Genomic DNA, 17,767 nt, shown 5'->3' with positions numbered 1-17,767 from the left:
ATCACCTCCCCCCCCCCCCGGACAGAATTGCCCAAATCCATACTGCTCTACAGAAAGAGAAGCATGTGGTAACCTTATCAAATAGGTGCACTTATACTGTTTTTCTTCCTCTCTGCAACAAAGACAGTGAAAAATGGTTACACAATACTGTCTTTTTTTTATAGTGGCTAGTGATCTGTTGATAGTAAGAGGAATTATCTATGCAAGAGTGTCAGTAGTACCTGGCAGGAGAAAAGTACAATTCCATAACTTGTACTTACCCATTACAGTAGATGTTCAAATGCCTTAGTTCGTCAGTGGCATTTTTGGGTTATCTGGCAATGTAACCCAGTATTGGCCAGCTTTCAAAAGCTCAGGCTCCCCTCACTGTCTCTTCTTATGACAGCTAATTGTCTGAGCATATCCTGAGAGGGAAGCCTTCAGGTGTTACAGGAAGTTAGTGGTCAAGCATTTTTGTTTTTACATAAAGGAGAGGAAAGTACCTGAAGCCAGAATCATGTAGCAAGAGTAAATTTGTAGCCAATCAAAATGCCATATAAAAACCAAATCCAGCAACAACCAAATCAAAGAAGTTGAAACCCACCTCGACTTTACGCAGTCTGGGGGATGGCAGATGAGTGCTGCCACTGAGGCAGTGAGGAATTTAAACATATACTGTTACAGGTAATAGGACGTAGACTTACACCATTGTAGCATGTTCATCACTCTCGTTGCCTCAGTGGCATTTTGGGTAGATTCTCTATGCTTACTGTACCTTGGATATGGAAGGATAAGGATCCATGATCCTCTGGAGTATGGTCCTAGCAAAGCCTGCTCTGGACCTTGAAAAGGAATTTATTTTATAGTGCTTTGTGAAAGTATGAACAGAGGACCAGATTGTTGTCTGTAGAATGATTCTAGAGCCCCCCCCCATTTCCAATATGCCATCAAGTTGGATACAGCTCTAGTTGTGTGAGCCTTAACCTTGCCTGGTAGTAATTTACCATAGTGGGAGGAGTAACAGAAAACAATAGCAGTGGGCAACCATCATACAATAGTTTGCTTAGAGACAGGCTGACTTTTTGTAGCTCTGTATAGGAGACAAACATCTGTGCACATTACCAATGGGCTTTCTTCTTTCAAGGTAGTACCTAAACTGCCTGTGTACATGCAAGGTGTGTACAATCTTTTCTCCACTGTTTTTTTTTTTTTTTTTGGATCAGGATAGAAGACTGAGAGATTTATGGCTTGATTTGAGTTAAATTCAGAAACAGATTTAGGCATGGATGATAGATTAGTGTGTAACATAACCTTATCCATGTGAAAAATCAGATAGGATTGGCCCATCATGAGAGCCTGCAGCTTATATACTCACCTTGCAGAGGTCAGAGCAATGAGTAAAACAGTCTTCCAAGTAATAAACTGTAATTCAGCCTGAGAGGCAGATTCAAAAGGAGGTAAGGTCAATTTTTAAAGAACAAATCTGAGATCTCATACAGGAGGAATTTGCTTTTGGGGTAGTCTCAAGTACAACACTCCTTTTGGAAATTGTTTGACCACTTAAAGACATGAAAGAAGGGATCCTTGGGCAGACAAGCTGAAATGGCCACAAAATGCACTTTGATAGAAGCATACGACAAACCAGCTCTAAGTAACTCACACAAATATTTCAAAACCAGCAGGGCTGAAACCTTTTCCAGACCTCTGTTATTGACTAGGCAGCACATAGAAAATTTCTTCCACTTGTAAAAATAAGATTTTCTAGCTGCATGTTTTCTTGTCTCCTTAAATACCTGCTGCACATCCTCGAGGAACAAGTGCCTAAAAGGTATCAAAATAAAATCACCTAGACTGTCACTTGCAAGTGCTCTAAGATGGGGCATGCCATTCACCCATGATGCTGTATGAGCAGATATAGTCTGTGAAGAAACTTATGGTAATTGCTCTTGGCCAGTTCCATTAAAAGGGAGAACCAATTTGCCTGGGTCAAATGGGGGTTACCACAATAATCTTTGATAATTCTTTCTAAATCTTTAGAAGTACCTTGGGAATCATTGAAAAGGGTGGAAATGCATACAGGTACATTCCTGACTATGGGAATGATAAAACATATGTCTTTCAAGCATGGCTACATGGATGTCCTAACATAATTTTTTCAGTTGTCTGTTTTAAAAGAAGGCAAACAGATCTACTTTAGGTGTTCCCCAGATTTTATTTAAGTCCTGGAAGACTCTGCATGTAGCTTCCTCTTATGAGGATCTGTCCAGATCTGCTTATTCTGACTGTCAATCTGTTTTGTTTTGATGGAATGTACGAGGCCTGAAGAGTCAGAGTATGCTGCAGAGCCAGTTCCTTGGCCATCATTTCCAACTGGCAAAGAGGGTATAACCTTGTACCCCCTTGCTTGTTCAGATACCACATCATGGTAGTATTGTTGGTGACCACTAGAAGAGGACCCAGTGTCCATAGGTGGTGAAGAACTTTTAAGACATGAATCACTACCAACATCTGTTTTATATTTATGTGCTTTAGTATCTCATGAGGACCCCACAAGCCATGCATTTAAATTCAGAAGGACACTGCTCCCAAAGAAAAATCTGAAGCATCCATATAGACAGATTGGACTAGAGTCAGAAGAGAGAAAGAGAGGAGTTGATCTCCCCACTACTGCAACTCCTGTTTCACAAATCCCAGTAGTGGTGCCTGGAAATCTAAGGGATGAAGGTGCTGAGTCCAACAAAGTACCATTGAATTTTTCTCATATGTAGTCTGGCTAGTGGTATCATAAGGATCATTGATGTCAAGAGGCCTAGAATTTTGAAGAACTCTCTTGCTTAGGCCATGTCTAGAACACAGAACTCTAAGAAAATGCCCTGATAAAAACTTTGTCTTCTGTCAAGATGGGAATCCTTTTTACCGTGTCTATCCAACACCCCAGGAAAACATTTTGTTTAGAGGGTGTGAGGGAGGACTTTTGAAGGTTCAGTTTCTAGCCCAGTTGGGAAAGAACAGATGTGATTTTGTCTAAAGACTCCAAGTACCTTCTTAAAGAACCTGCACAAATCAACAAGTCTCTTACTTGTAATTAAAATAGTTGTTTCTGTGGAGCTTTTCTCCCCGGGCCTCCACTGAAAACGGGCCCCCAAGCCCAGTGGACCTCCCCGGTAATCAAACTAAAATAAATAAATAAATCTAAATAAGGACAAATATGGATGCCTAGGACTCTGCAATAGACAACCATTGGGGCCAGAGACTTTGTAGACACTCAAAGTAGATAGCACAAAGGGGCAATGCAGAAAACTGTCAATGTAAGCCAGACACAGCAAATCTCAAAAATTTCCTGAAATTGGGAGCAATAGAAATATGAGGATATGCATCCTTGATATCTAAAGACACCATAAGACAATGGTCTGGAAGCAATGCTAGGATTGACTGTAAGGTGAACATTTTGAATTTTGTAACTATTATAAAGGTGTTTAGAAAAGGCAAATCTAAAACAGGTGTTCAGGAATGCTCCTTTTTTGGTACCAAAAGATTCTGGAGTAAAAATTCTTTGCCTTTGTATATTGCAGGTGCTGGTTCTATGACCCTTGCTTCTATTATGTGATGGAACAGTGGAGGACACAGCTCTGTCTTGTCTAATGGATGTGGGAGACTTCCCCTGAAAGGAGGTGGATTTTCAATCTATTGCCAAGTGTATCCTCTCCAAATTATTTTCAGAACCCATTTGTCTCAGCTATTTGTGGCCAGGCTCCAGGGTGAAGAGAAGGAGTCTGAGGAAAGAAGGAAGAGAAGAAAGGGCAGGAGGGGGATGTTCTGTAACTTTGCATAGTCATTTCTTTGCAGAGGGTTGATCTTTTTTCAGAAAGGAACCTCTTCTTGTTTGGTGTCGAAGACTTATTCTCCTGCAATTTCCTTTTGAATCCCTGACTTTTTTTTGGTTGGTCATTGGTTTGTTCTGCCCCTTGAAGGAAGACCTCTTGTTCTGGGAGAACTTGGTTAAATAAAATATCCTCAAGGGCACCTGCAGGCAGGTGCAAGGGGGTGCACTAGTTCCCCCCTGGAGTTTCTTAATTTATCTGTGATGATTTTTTGAAATAAAAAAATGTACTGGCAAAACCATTTCAGCTTACTTTTTTTTTCTTCTGTGAAACCTGCATCGTTCGGAGGTTCAGAAGAAGAGATGCTATTGGAAGTTGCAGTCACATGATGCATATGATGAGCCTCAATTCCTCCTCAAACTGCATCTCCGTTTCCGTCCATTAACAGTTGTGTAGAGTTATTCAGCTTGTGTTCGAATATATGGAGTGCTACTTTTTGAAGGGATTTTATGGTGTTTTTAGTTAGATGTCAACATGCAGTGGCTGGCTTACTTTGTCTGTGAATTCCATCTCTGGTTATTAGTGCCGTCCTTATGTTGCTCCAGTGGTATGGCCGTTTACCTGGAGTTAGCAGTAAGAATGGAACAGCACTGAAGAATAATCTGTTTATTTTTGGCATGTTGTGTATAGAAACGAAGTGCTGAGTAGTGTGATTACCTGGAGTTAGCAGTAGGAATGGAACAGCATTGAAGAATCGCCACAGCACTGTCTGGAGGTACTTTTTTGAGGAAAAGGCGGCGAAGGCTTAAGTCTTTCTTATTTCCATTTCAAATGTGACAACATGAAGAGTTGTAGGCTGGTAGCTAGACATATAGAGATTTAATGCAGTTGTCTAGCATTTTATACTGTATGCTCCAGTGTTAAACTGAAGCGGTTAAATTTCTAATGAGGTAGGGGGATTTATGTGCGTCCTACCTCTGAACTGTACAGATTTTCACAGAATATCCAGATTTCTGCTTTATATTTTTGGTCTGTTCCTCTGTTCTTCATAAAAATTCTGTTTTTTTTTTGGACAAATCACTGGGATGAGCTAAGGATTAAAGTTAATAAATAATGACATGCATTTCAGTTTCAGACTTTATATCCTTCAGAAAATGCATTCTAACACAAATCCTGTTATTCTAGTAACTTTCTAAATGTGTCCATAGTTTTGGGCCTTTGTCCCCAACATTATAACATCTTTATCCAGATTACTTGTGCTAAGAAATTGACAGGTATGGTGTGTGTGTGTGTGTGTGTGTGTGTGTGTGTGTGTGTGTGTGTGTGTGTGTGTGTGTGTGTGTGTGTGTGTGTGTATATATAACAGGAAGGCAGTATACCCCTCAGCTATCCAGGTTTATGCAGACTGTCCAGATTTTTGCCCCATATTCGTCATAAAAAGGATTGCAGCAGTTGCTAAATAGTGACAGATATTTTGAGTTTTAGGTTTCATATCCTTTAGAAAAATGCATACTAACACAAATCCTGTTATTCTAGCAATTTTATAAATTCATCAGAGCAATATTTATAATCTGACTGTCCCTATTTATTTTAGGCTTTGTCCACATTTTTTGCACTGTGTTTGTGTGTGTGTGTGTGTGTGTGTGTGTGTGTGTGTGTGTGTGTGTGTGTGTGTGTGTGTGTGTGTGTGTGTGTGTGTGAGAGAGAGAGAGAGTGAAATGCCCCATTTAGAGTTAACAGGCGGAATTTATTTTCAGGTGCATTTTCAATGAAGTGTGAGCTTCAGGGGAAGAGAAGTTTACTGCTGCTCATGCTAAGTCTGCTTAAAATGCACAACTGTTTGGTTTAGCAAATGGTATCACTACTGTGGTTTAGAGTTTTAAAGCAATGTTAGTAGCACAGCAGGTAGCATATTTGCATCTTGATACAGAGAGCTGTAGCTTCTACTCCCACAGCATGTAAATTTGTATTTTAAGGGGGTGGAGTACTGCAGCCCTTAGTATGTCCTCCTTCGGATGAGATGCCTAGCAACTTTGCACCTCTTTTTCAGCTTATCACCCATTCCCTATTGCAATATACCAGCTTACTATTTATTTTGATGTAACATAGGCAACTTATTCTTCAAGGGCAACAGGCACTGAATTTGTAGATGAAACACTGAAATATAAGTTGTTTTCTAGCAACAATTTCTTCATTTGTTTCAAATCTTTTTAATGTGGAATTATTCAGATGACTTACTTCTGCACAGATTGTGCATATTGATATTGGTGGATTGTAATGACAGAAGTCTGAGTGGCCTTTTATGGTTGAAATGTTCTGAACTGGGCAGTTTGTCATTACTGGTTCATAGGTTTTGTTTCATTGTTTACTGGAAAAATGTTCAAAACTATAAATTTAAAACACTCTAACAAGTGGTGCTGCATTGTACAAGGGATATAATTCAATTATTATATATTATAATTACTACAATCAGGAAGGTGAATCACAGTACTTTTGCATGGTCCTAAAAATGTGCGTGGGGGGGCTATAATGTGAAAACAGCCCAAAGGTAAACTTAACCTGCCACTGCCCAGATGCCTTTTCTTTGAATGTGGGTTTCAATGCTGTTTCAGTGAATGTGAATTTCAAAGGCAGAGAAGTTTTAATGCTAAGTCTGTTTTCATTGTAAGACTATTGCTTTGTTTAGCAAATGTCTCAGTATTTGTGCTATAAAATTTGAAATGAAAGTTGTAAATTAAATCCAAATATCTTTAGTCATTGTAGAAGTAAAGTATAAAACAGTATGCACACTGACAGTTTTGAAAAGTGTTTATGGCAAATGGGAAGAAATAGCCAAGTAATGGGACACTGGAATGGCTGTGTGTGTGTGTGTGTGTGTGTGTGTGGGGGTTGTCTGCTGGGGCTCTGGGTTTGCACCCTCCCTGCAAAAAAATCCTGCAGGCTCCCTTGAATATCCTAGATATCTCACACACTGATTAGCCCCTGTCATCCCACTGTTTGAGAATCTGTGTAACAGAGGGTCCAGTTCAGAGCTTAAAAATGCATTCACATTTTCAGCTTTTAAATCACCAGAGAAGTCCTGATTACTCAACCAAGCAAACTGTCTTTAAACAACATAAGAAACATCATTTCTCAAGACTGTATCTACACATTCGTGCAACCTCTTAAAGGATGTTTTTCAGCCTGAGTTAAATTAGAAACAATTTCATTCATATAAAACATTTGCTCTGCACGTAAGGATGCAGAAAAATCTATCCAAAATGTATGCACAGTGTAAAACAAATTTCTACATATAGCCTTGCTAATTTAACATTCTAAAGGCTAGATTACTAGAAAGAGAAGTCTGTTTGCCCTGAAGAGCCAACCATTTTCCCTCTTTATCGTGGATATTGGATTAGGACTATTCATTTGCACAGGCACCTGGGCAGATCACAGCTGGGTCAGCAGTCAAATGAGAAAAGAGACCTGTCATATGCGATGAGACTCTATATTTTCTCTGAGCCTTTTTAGGGACTGCTTGAATATATATTGGTGCCCTGCAGGTGGATTTATAAACATCTTCCAAGGCTGGCAAGAGAGGGAAATAGCCACAGACTTGGGCATTTCTTCCTCTGTAAGGTCATATACCCTCCATAGCTCTATGGTAGTTACTCACTATTGCTCCCAAGCAAAGATATCACTAAATTTAGCAATCATCTGAGGAAAAGTGAACATGTGTTTGCAGTTTAGCTCAGGTTCACCTTCCGAAGAATCAGAATGACTGGACTAAGTGTCAATTAGGAAATCACCATTGTCCTCACCAAATTTCTCGTCATTCTCTGAAACAACCAAAATGTCTTTAGCCAAAGTAGCACTAGAACTATGGATAAGAGCACAACCATCAGAATTAGCTGTCTGCATAACATAACAATGTTAGCTAAGGAAACCACATCAGCCTTATAAACAGCTATAACCTGATTATCAGCTGTATGATGAAGTTTCTGGTTTTATTTCTTATGAACTTCACTACTAGATAAAAATATCTGGGGAAAATATTATATTAAACCAGGGGTCTCTTAGTCTGGACTACTCCTTCACCTAAATGGTTTGGTTCTCTCATACCTGCACCACGTACTGAAACAGCCCTGGAGGATGTGTCGAACTCCCATTCCATAGTGGCTGGCAAAATGGTCTAAAGAGAATGACTAACCATACGCTGAGGCATATATTTATTTTTCTTTTTTTTTTCTTTTTAGGTACAACCGGATTTGATGGGGGGGGGGGGGTATCAGAGTTAGGATGTATCAAGTCAGGGGAGAGAACTCCAGCCAGAATGATAAAATGATGGTACTGGACAATTTATCATAATAAGCATTTAAAGTTTTATGCATGTCCCCATACAGCTAAACTCTGCCAGACTGTGCTATTATCAGAAAAAAAATTATTTGAAAGTGTTCAGAATTCTTGTACAACTGACAGAAGTTAAATAATTTCCAGTATACAAAGATAGAAACCAAAGCAACCAGTGTGCCAAACCAGTGTTAAAAATTAGCTCCACATACACTTTAGCCACATTAAATGCCATAAAACAATGTTTAGTAGCAATTTAAATGATATTCATATACTACACTACATCAACCCAGACACTGCTGAAGGGCCAACACACAAACATTTTCACTGAGAATTTTGTCTTTGTACAATAGCTTACGGTCACTACATTGACCTAGATACAAACATCTTCACTGAGAACTTTGTCTTTCTACAGTAGCCTGGGGTCACTATATTGACCCAGATACTGCTGAAGCTCTGCCACAAGGACCAACTCCCAAACATTTTCACTGAGGATTTTGTCTTTGTACAGTGTAAGCAAATTTAATATGTAGTTTAGTGCCCGTTTGGGCAGTTTTTCCATCCCCTTCAACTTTCTGGTTTAAAAACCCATGTTTGCGCTTGTTTCGGCCTTTCCTGTAACTAGTCTAGCGCTGATACAGATTTGCTGTATCCAGGACTGTTTATAGAGCCCGTCAAACCTTTCTGTGTTGGGAGAGAAGCCTTCTTGCTTATAAGTGGGAGTGGCAAGCAGTAGGTACCCTATCTACCACAAGAGGAGTGGTTTCTGGCCCAGAAATTTTCTTTTATTTATTATTTTATTATTTTACATTTGTTGACCGGGCTAGTCTAACTGGATATATGTCCATTTTCAGTAGAGGCCCGGGGAGAAAAGCTCCATAAAAAGACATGCACAAAAACAGAGCAGTAAACTACAGTTACAGGATACTTGTAAGACAATAACAGGTGTTCCATTCCATATTTTTTGAGTGCAAGAAGAAGAAAATAAAGAGAGGATTTAGAAAGGTGGGAAGATACCAAAGCAAAGTAATAAACAGGAACACGAGACCAGACCAGATAATAACAGAATTGGAAGAATTAGTATAAGGGTAGTGACTAAAGATAAGGCAGAAAGAAGGCCAAAGTTGGAAATTGTAGTTTATTGAACGTTTGGGAAGTTTTTCCATCCCTTTCAACTTTCTGGTTTAAAAGCCCACATTTGCATGAGTTTATGCTTGTTTAAGTTCCGGTCAGCGGCGCTGAGCTGAGGTAAACTATTACTGGTGCCAGAAAGTCTGCTCTTCAGTTTTTCCCTTAGATCTTGCTAGTTCTTTCCCTCTTGCACTTCAAATAGCCTAATCGCTTTGCACTTCAACAGGTTTTTGTAGCAGTTATTATAGCACATCTAAGAGCCATCAGCACTAGTTGTTCCTCACGGAAATAGCTCCAGTACTTAGTAGTTATGACCATCCATTCTAGCATGATTAAAGACAGTTCCCTGTGCTTTCTCCTATTAACCTGGTGCACTTGGGCATTCTGAGACAGTGTAGCAACTGCCTCATGTACACAGACAACCCTCTTCTCTTACCTCCCAACACTCCGACTTGTGAGGGATGCACTTATATCACCAAATTAGAAGCTATGTACTCTCCAGCCAAGACTGGACTAGCTGGTCAAGAAGAGAAGGTCAAAACCTGCACCACACCACATGGAACACATAGCCCTCCAGAACACCCACTATCACAGGTCTCACATAAAAACACAAACCACACACCCACTTTCGCGGAAGCACTCAGTAGAAATTTACCCAAACAGCAGAGACCTCCAAGACAGAAATGCACTTGACCACCACAACACAGCACAAACCACAGGACAAATAGATCACCTCCGCAGTGTGCCCCTCAACCTAAGCCCTTAAGGCTAAACACCTTGCCCAATACAGTAATCATAAGTGACTCAATAGTGAGGCACACAGATGTCCCACTCACTAGGTTGAATAAGGAGAAGGTAACAGTCAGCTGTCTATCAGGTGCCAGAATCCGACACATAACACACGCACTCAGGTCACTCCACAACAAGTACAAGTATGACTCTGTCATTGTCCATGTGGGTGTGAATGACCTGAGATACACCTCCCTGGACTACATGAAAAGAGACATGGTGGAACTCTAGGATTATGTGGCCCAGGCAGGTATGACACTAGCCCTGAGCAGTACCCTACCGTCACCCAGAATGATACTGCAGTACAAACAAAAAATGTTTCTGGTGTCATTCTAAGGAAATTCAGTATTTCTCTGCTTGAGATGACATGATTGACAGACCTAGATGCTTTGCCAGAGATGGCCTGCATCTGTCACCCCTGGGTTTCCAGGTACTGGCTAAGGCTGTTGCCACCCCATATACTGCCTTTCTTAGGTGGTGTTCCAAGACCAAATTGCCACTGTAACAGCTATAAATAAATGCAATCTGAGGGTCATGCTGCTCAACACAATGTCTAAATCTCAAAATGCACTCACTTGAAGTACTCCTCAAAATGGAGAACACTGACATTTGTGCTGTAACGAAGACCTTGTTTAAAGCAGCAGAAAGCACCCCTGCACTACCAGCCTATAACTCATTCCACACCTTTCGGCCTCGAAACATGGACTGAAGCACCAAAGGTGGTGGTGTCTCCATATTCATAAAGGATATGCACACCTCCAGACTAGTAGCCCAGCATAATACATCTGAGATACTTCAGGTACAACTAACACTGAGCAAGACTGTGATCCAGGTCATAGTCTGCTATAGGGCCCCAACCATGTCCTTAGACTCTCACTCCACATTCCTAAGCACCCTGGAATTTATCAAGGTCCAACCCAACACTCATACTAGGAGACGTAACTACCCCTCTATCAAGCACCAATGCACTGGCCTAACGTTTCCTGGAATTCATCAATTCCAATGCCCTGCACCAGCTCATTCTTACCCTCACTAGAGGAAGCAACATCCTTGACCTGGTTATTACTAACATGGGAAACCATTGCTCTACACCAATAGTCAATCCCTTCCTGGTGAGATCCGACCACAAACTAATCACGATGGAAATCCACATCTCACCCACACACCCCTGCAAAGGTATCCACCATGAAAAACTTCTCCAAATCTGACTTTGGACTCCTAAAAACAGAGGTGGCTAACTTCATGGCACCCATGTCAATGGAAAATAGATGCATGACTGCTGAATCATACACCAATGCACTGTACAAACAAGTACATAAATACATGGAACTAGCCATACACAACAGAACCAAGACGCTCTCCTCCAAAAAAAGGAAGCCAGTCTGGTGGTCCCCTGCCATTAATAAACTCTACAACAGAAGGAAGAAACTGTTGCAGAAAAAGGTAAAGTCCCAAGACTGGAAAAATTCCCTTATTGGCCTCAACAAAAAGTTGAGATGCCTCATCAAAACCCCCAAAGCCAACTATGAAGGCAGAATTATGGCAGACACTGAAAACAACCACAAAGCCTTCTTTAGTTACATCAAGAATCTCCATGGCAATACCCAGATTTGCTCTGAGTTTCTGCACAATGGTATCTCCTATACTGAGCCAACAGATATTGCCAACATACTGGCTGACAGATTCAGTGCCAACTTTAGCCCTCTCCCCCCTTCCCCAAAGGACCAATCTCAATACCAGAAAAATGCCAGGCACCCTGCATTACTGCAGCACAGGTTAAATGTGCATTGTCTAAGGCCAAGGATACTGCTTCAATGGGACCCAACAATATCCCTGGCTGTGTTCTACATGAATTACAAAGTGAACTGGCACCACATCTGTGTGCTCTGTGCAGTCACAGTCTCACCTCAGCCTTTGTCCCTACCGAATGGTGCACTGCTACAGTCATCCCTCTCCATAAAGGAGAAGTGACTACAGACCCTGGAAACTATCGCCCCATTAGCTTGATGAGTCTGATATGTAAGGCTATGGAGCACATCATCATGGACTGAATTAAGAAGGATATAGGGAATCTCCAAACTCTAGATCCCACTCAATTTGGTTTTGTGAAAGATATATCATGCTTGCTCAACCTGATTGACTTCTTTGAGTCAGTTACCAGAACGGTGGATGAAGATAAGGCAGTTCATACAGCCTACCTCGATCTGACCAAGGCCTTTGATACCATTCCTCACTCAGGAATTATTGATAAACTCACCATACTTGGCATCAACCCCTATATCATTAGGTGGGTTGCAAATTGGCTCACCGATAGAATACAAAGTATGAAAGTAGCGGACTCCAGGTCAGACTGATGACCAGTCATGAGTGGAGTCCCACAGGGATCAATCCTGGGTCCTATCCTGTTTGGCATCTACTTCTCAGAAGTCCAGGCCAACATGGAGGGACTCTGGCTGACCAAATTCACAGCGAGTGCAAGCTGGGAGCCATTATTAACTCCCCAAGTGATGCAGACATCCTACAGAAAAGCCTCACTAAGACCAATGACTGGTGTTGAAACCATGGCCTTAAGCTTAATGCCAAAAAATGCGTCGTCATCCCCTTGGGGAAAAACTCAGTTCCCACTAATTACCACACTGATGAGAGCCCAGTGAACACTGAAGGCGTTATAAGAAATCTGGGGACACAGGTTGACAGCAACTTCTCTTTCAACCACCAAATGGCCACTGTGGTCAGAAAGTCCTTCTATGTGGCACATCTCATTCCCAAGGGTTTTGCATCCAGGAAGAAAGAGGTCAACATTTCTCTCTACTCTTCCCTCATTAGACCAATCATAGAGTATAATGCCCCATTTGGCATGTACCTCATTAGAGACCTGCAACAGCTGGAGAGGCCATAAAAGAACCTTACAAAGAGGATCCTAGGCCTTAAACACATGTCCTACATGTACAGACTCAAAAAATCCAGCTATTCTCTGTCTCATATCGACTACTAAGAGGCGATGTCTGATTAACTTACAAAGCCATGTCTGATCCAGCTCTGTTAGAAATGCTACATCTAAAGAAATCCCAATCCCTCTGCACCACACACTCCAGAGGCTTCAACCTCATTACCACAATCAACAGAACATGCTAGAGGGACAGGTTCATAACCCAGAGACTGCCGATGCTCTGGAATAGACTTTCCATACATGTCGAGCGGAGCACCTCACTAGCCCTCTTCAAGAGAAATCTTGATGAGTGGATGGGAAATAGAAAGTTCATCCCAGGGATCACTCCAGTGGTGCTACTTGATAGAGGCACTGAGAACTAACGATGGGCGGCACAATGCCAGGGCACTTTTATGGGCTAGGCTTGTAAAGGCCCCAAGGCCATTAGCCTAGTACACACCTATGAACCTTGCTATGTATTAACTTTATCTAGTCAAATACATGCCTGCCTGTGTTGGAAAGTAGTTTTTAACACACACACACACCCCAACAGAGCTGTCCTTGCACTCTAAGGACCACTTACTAAGTTGTCCACTCCACTGTCCTTTTTCTTGACCAATAGTTTACACTGTATATGCCGTAATTTAGTCTTCCTGGCTAACAGGTTTCTACATTCAGGAAATGAAAGAAACATGGTGGTCCTGGCACCTCTCTGCTAATTGTTTTCTATTGCCTATAAACTGATTTCTCTGTTATACTTTGACCTCATGGTGGGAGGGTCACAGTATTTGAATGTACTGCTAAATATCCCCTCACTATTCTGTGCCCTTTCATTCAGTCACCAATTTCGTTACAGGGCAGATATGTGTCATATTTTATTATATTTCTATTTCTTCTAAGACTGTGCAGAATGAATATACCTTGGTAGTGTGTTGTTGTTGAGCCTGTGCCCTTTTACAAGTATGTAATGTTAGTTTATGGTGTTTTCAGCTCACTCTCTATCTTTCTCTGTATATGTATGTATGTATGTATATATATATATATATATATATATATATATATATATATATATATATATATATGGTTTCACTTTATAATCTCGAAATACTGAAATGTCGAATTTCAGTATTTCGAGACTATAAAGCCGAAAGTGCAGTTACGCAAAACTGCATAATAGCCAATGCGGAAATGTCGCATTCGCAGTTATGTGTTCACGTATGTGACATGTGATGCGGTTTGTGGATTTGGCTGGGGTTTTAGGTAAGTGGAGTTTTTGTAAGGCTATTGGGTAGGGATTCTAGTGTGTGTGTGTGTGTGTGTGTGTGTGTGTGTGTGTGGTGAGTTTTATGTGTTTGTGTGTTTAGTGTGGCATCGGAGTTAGTATATATAAGTGGGTGGGTGTGGGGGTGCAGGCCCCCACATGGGGGTACAGGGGGGCTTGCCCCCCTGCTTTTAACAAGTTTGTTTGTGTGTGTTAGTTTTGTTGTGTTTGTGTGTGTTGGTTTGTTTTTTTGTAGTGTCAGCAGGTAGGTGTATTTGTGTTTGTGTGGTGTAGTGCTTTCTTTATGTAATGTTCGTGGTTTGGAATTTTGCGGTTTTAAAGTTTCAGGTTTTTGATTTTTCGGCTTTATAGTCTCAAGATACTGAAATTCAATATTACAAAGTATATATTTATTTATTTATAAATATATATATTTTTTTGATACAATGGTGAATTCCAGGAATGTTGCTAAGTGATGGCTTTATATTGTGCTTATCAGTTTAATGCTGTTCATAGGTTCATAGGTAGGTACTAGGCTATCTGTCCGAAGACATTTATAAGCCTAGCCGGAATATGTTGGCTTTCGCCACCCCCTTAGATTAGTTCCCTGTGCCTCTGTCCAGCAGAGCCATTGAAGTGATCTCTGGGGTAAACTTTCTGTTTCCTATCCACTCGTCAAGGTTTCTCTTGAAGAGGGTTAGCAAAGAGATTTGCCTAATGTAGACTGGAATCTTGTTCCAGAGCATGGGAAGTCTGTGGGACAGGAATCTATCCCTCCAGCACATCCTATTTATTGTTGTGGTGAGGTTTAGATCCCTGGAGTGTGTGGCTCGAGGGGATATGGTTTTCTTTAGGTGGAGCATGTCCATCAATTCTGGGTTGGACATGGCCTTGTATGTCAGGCAGTGATCACCTCTGAGTAGGTGGTATGCAACCGAGTACAGCTGGAGCTTCTTCAGTCGAGCTGTATAGGGCATCTGCTTGAGGCCAGTGATCCTCTTGGTGAGGAACGTCTGTGGTCTTTCCATTTGTTGCAGGTGTCTTGTAAGGTACATCCCAAATGGGGCATTGTACTCTATGATGGGTCTGATGAGTGATGCGTAGAGGGGCCCAATAACCTCTTTTGATCTGAATGCAAACCCTTTTGTGATTAGGTGGGCCACATAGAAGGATTTTCTAACCACGTTGGCAATGTGATTATCAAAGGAGAGGTTACTATCTACTTGGGTCCCCAGATCCCTCATTACATCTTCCATATTTAGGGGGCTACCACCTATGTGGTATTTTGTGGGTACTTTGTTTTTTCCAAAGGGCATGACTATGCACTTTTTGGCATTTAGCTTGAGGCCATGGTTTTGACACCAGGTATCTGTCTCAGTGAGACCGTTTTGGAGGATGTCTGTGTCAGCCGGAGAGTCAATTATAGCCCCTAGTTTGCAGTCATCTGCGAACTTGGTCAGCCATAGTCCTCCTGTGCTTGCCTGTACCTCTGAGAAGTATATGCCGAACAGGAGGAGTCCTAGGACTGAGCCCTAGGGAATGCCACTTGTAACCGGTTTACAGTCAGACCTAGCTCCTGCAACTCTTACCATGTGGGCCCTGTCTGTGAGCCAGTTGGCAACCCATCTCATGAAGTAGGGGTTTATGTTCAGGCTGGTGAGCTTGTCTATAATACCTGAGTGGGGAATTGTGTCAAAGGCCTTTGCGAGGTCTAGGTAGGCTGTGTGGACCACCTTTCCCTTGTCTATAGCCTTGGTAACTGTCTCAAAGAAGTCTGCCAGGTTTAGGAGGCATGATCTGCCCTTAACAAAGCCGAACTGGGTAGGGTCCAGTGTTTGGAGGTTTCCAATATCTCTGTTAATGAGATCCATGATGATGCGCTCCATAGTTTTGCAGACCAAGCTAGTCAGGCTTATAGGGCGATAGCTCCCGGGGCCCGTTGTGGCTCCACCTTTGTGGAGCGGAATAACCGTTGCTGTGCCCCACTCTGTGGGCACGTAGCCTGTAGAGAGGCTGAGTTTAAACAGTGTGTTTAGGTGAGGGGTTAGTTCATCTTTGTGCTCATGTAGGATGCAGCCTGGGACTCCAGTCCCATTGATGATGCTGTGTTTTTGGCTTTGGAGAGGGCTGTTTTAACCTGAGTGTCTGTGATTTTAGGGGCACTGCATTCTTCTGGTATAGTTATGGCCCCTTTTGGGGGTGAGAGGTGGGTGAAGTTTGCATTGAACCTGTCTGCCAGGATGTTGGCTATATCAGTCGTTTCAGTGTATTTTGTGCCATTCTGCACTAACTCCGAACAGATGTGAGAATTGCCGCTTAGATTCTTGACATAGCTAAAGAATGCCTTGTGGTTATCTTTGGAGTCCATGGGAATTTTTTTTTCAAATGATTTTATGAGGGAACGTAGTTTCTTGCTGATACTGATCAGGGATGTCTTCCCTTCTTGGGATTTTACTCTTTTCTGTACTAGTTTTCTCCTTCTATTGTATGCAGGGTCCACCAGACTGGTTTCCTTTACTAGGAGGAGTGAGTCTTGGTTTTGTCTGTGTTATGATAACACGTACTATACAGCTGTATTACTGTGGTTCTTCTTTGAGTTTAGATTTATAATTTTTTCCATCTCTCTGTTCTTATATTTTCCCCATATTCTCTTGTTCTGACACAATGTGGTCCTTTCTCCTTCTCTTTTTATAATAACTATTAAGTTTATTACCTCAGTATAATATGACATTTAAGTAGAGTTTTTCTTTTTTCTTTCCTTTCAGAGCCTGAGGTCACTTACATTGAACCCAGACACTGTTAAAGTTCTGCTACAAGGTCCAACTCCCAAACATGTTCACTGAGAATTTTGTCTTTGTACAATGTAAGCAAATCTAACTAGAAGAACCTTGCAATGTATTAACTTCATATAGTCAAATAACTGACTGCCTGTGCTGGAAATTAGTTTTTTAATGTCCACCCTGTCTGACATAAGTTGTCCTTGCACTTTAAGGACCATTTACTAAACTGGCTACTGTCCTTTCTCTTGACCAGCAGTTTACACTGCATATGCCAGTAACTTATTCTTCCTGGCTAACAGGTTTCAACATTCAAGAAATGAAAGAAAACCTGTTCTTCTTGGTTCCTGTCTGCTAATTGCTTTCTATTGCCTATAAACTGAATAGTCTCTGTTACACTTTGACCTGAGGGTGGATAAACTATATCCTGTGGACAAATACCTATTCATACATTACATCTCCTTATTCTTGCTTCTTCACTCACTTCCTTACGTCTGTCAATCTTGCTCCTCTGGCTTTCTCTCTCTAAATATACTACAAGCCTGTTTTTCTCTTACTTTGTATTGCAGTTCTTGTTTGTATTATAATAAATTACATTCATTTTCTCTATAAACTGGCTAAAATTTCTATAACTATTAAATCATTGCCATATAACTTGTATCTACTTTTAAATAATGTTTTCATATTATGTCTAATTTGGTATAATTATTTAAACTGTATCTGTTTAGCGTATCATTTTTAAAGACTCTAA

This window comes from Protopterus annectens, chromosome 5.part0 (assembly GCF_019279795.1).
Source record: "Protopterus annectens isolate FY-2018-M chromosome 5.part0, PAN1.0, whole genome shotgun sequence".
In the NCBI taxonomy this organism is placed as follows: Eukaryota; Metazoa; Chordata; order Ceratodontiformes; family Protopteridae; genus Protopterus; species Protopterus annectens.
Note: the sequence above shows the minus strand (reverse complement) of the source record.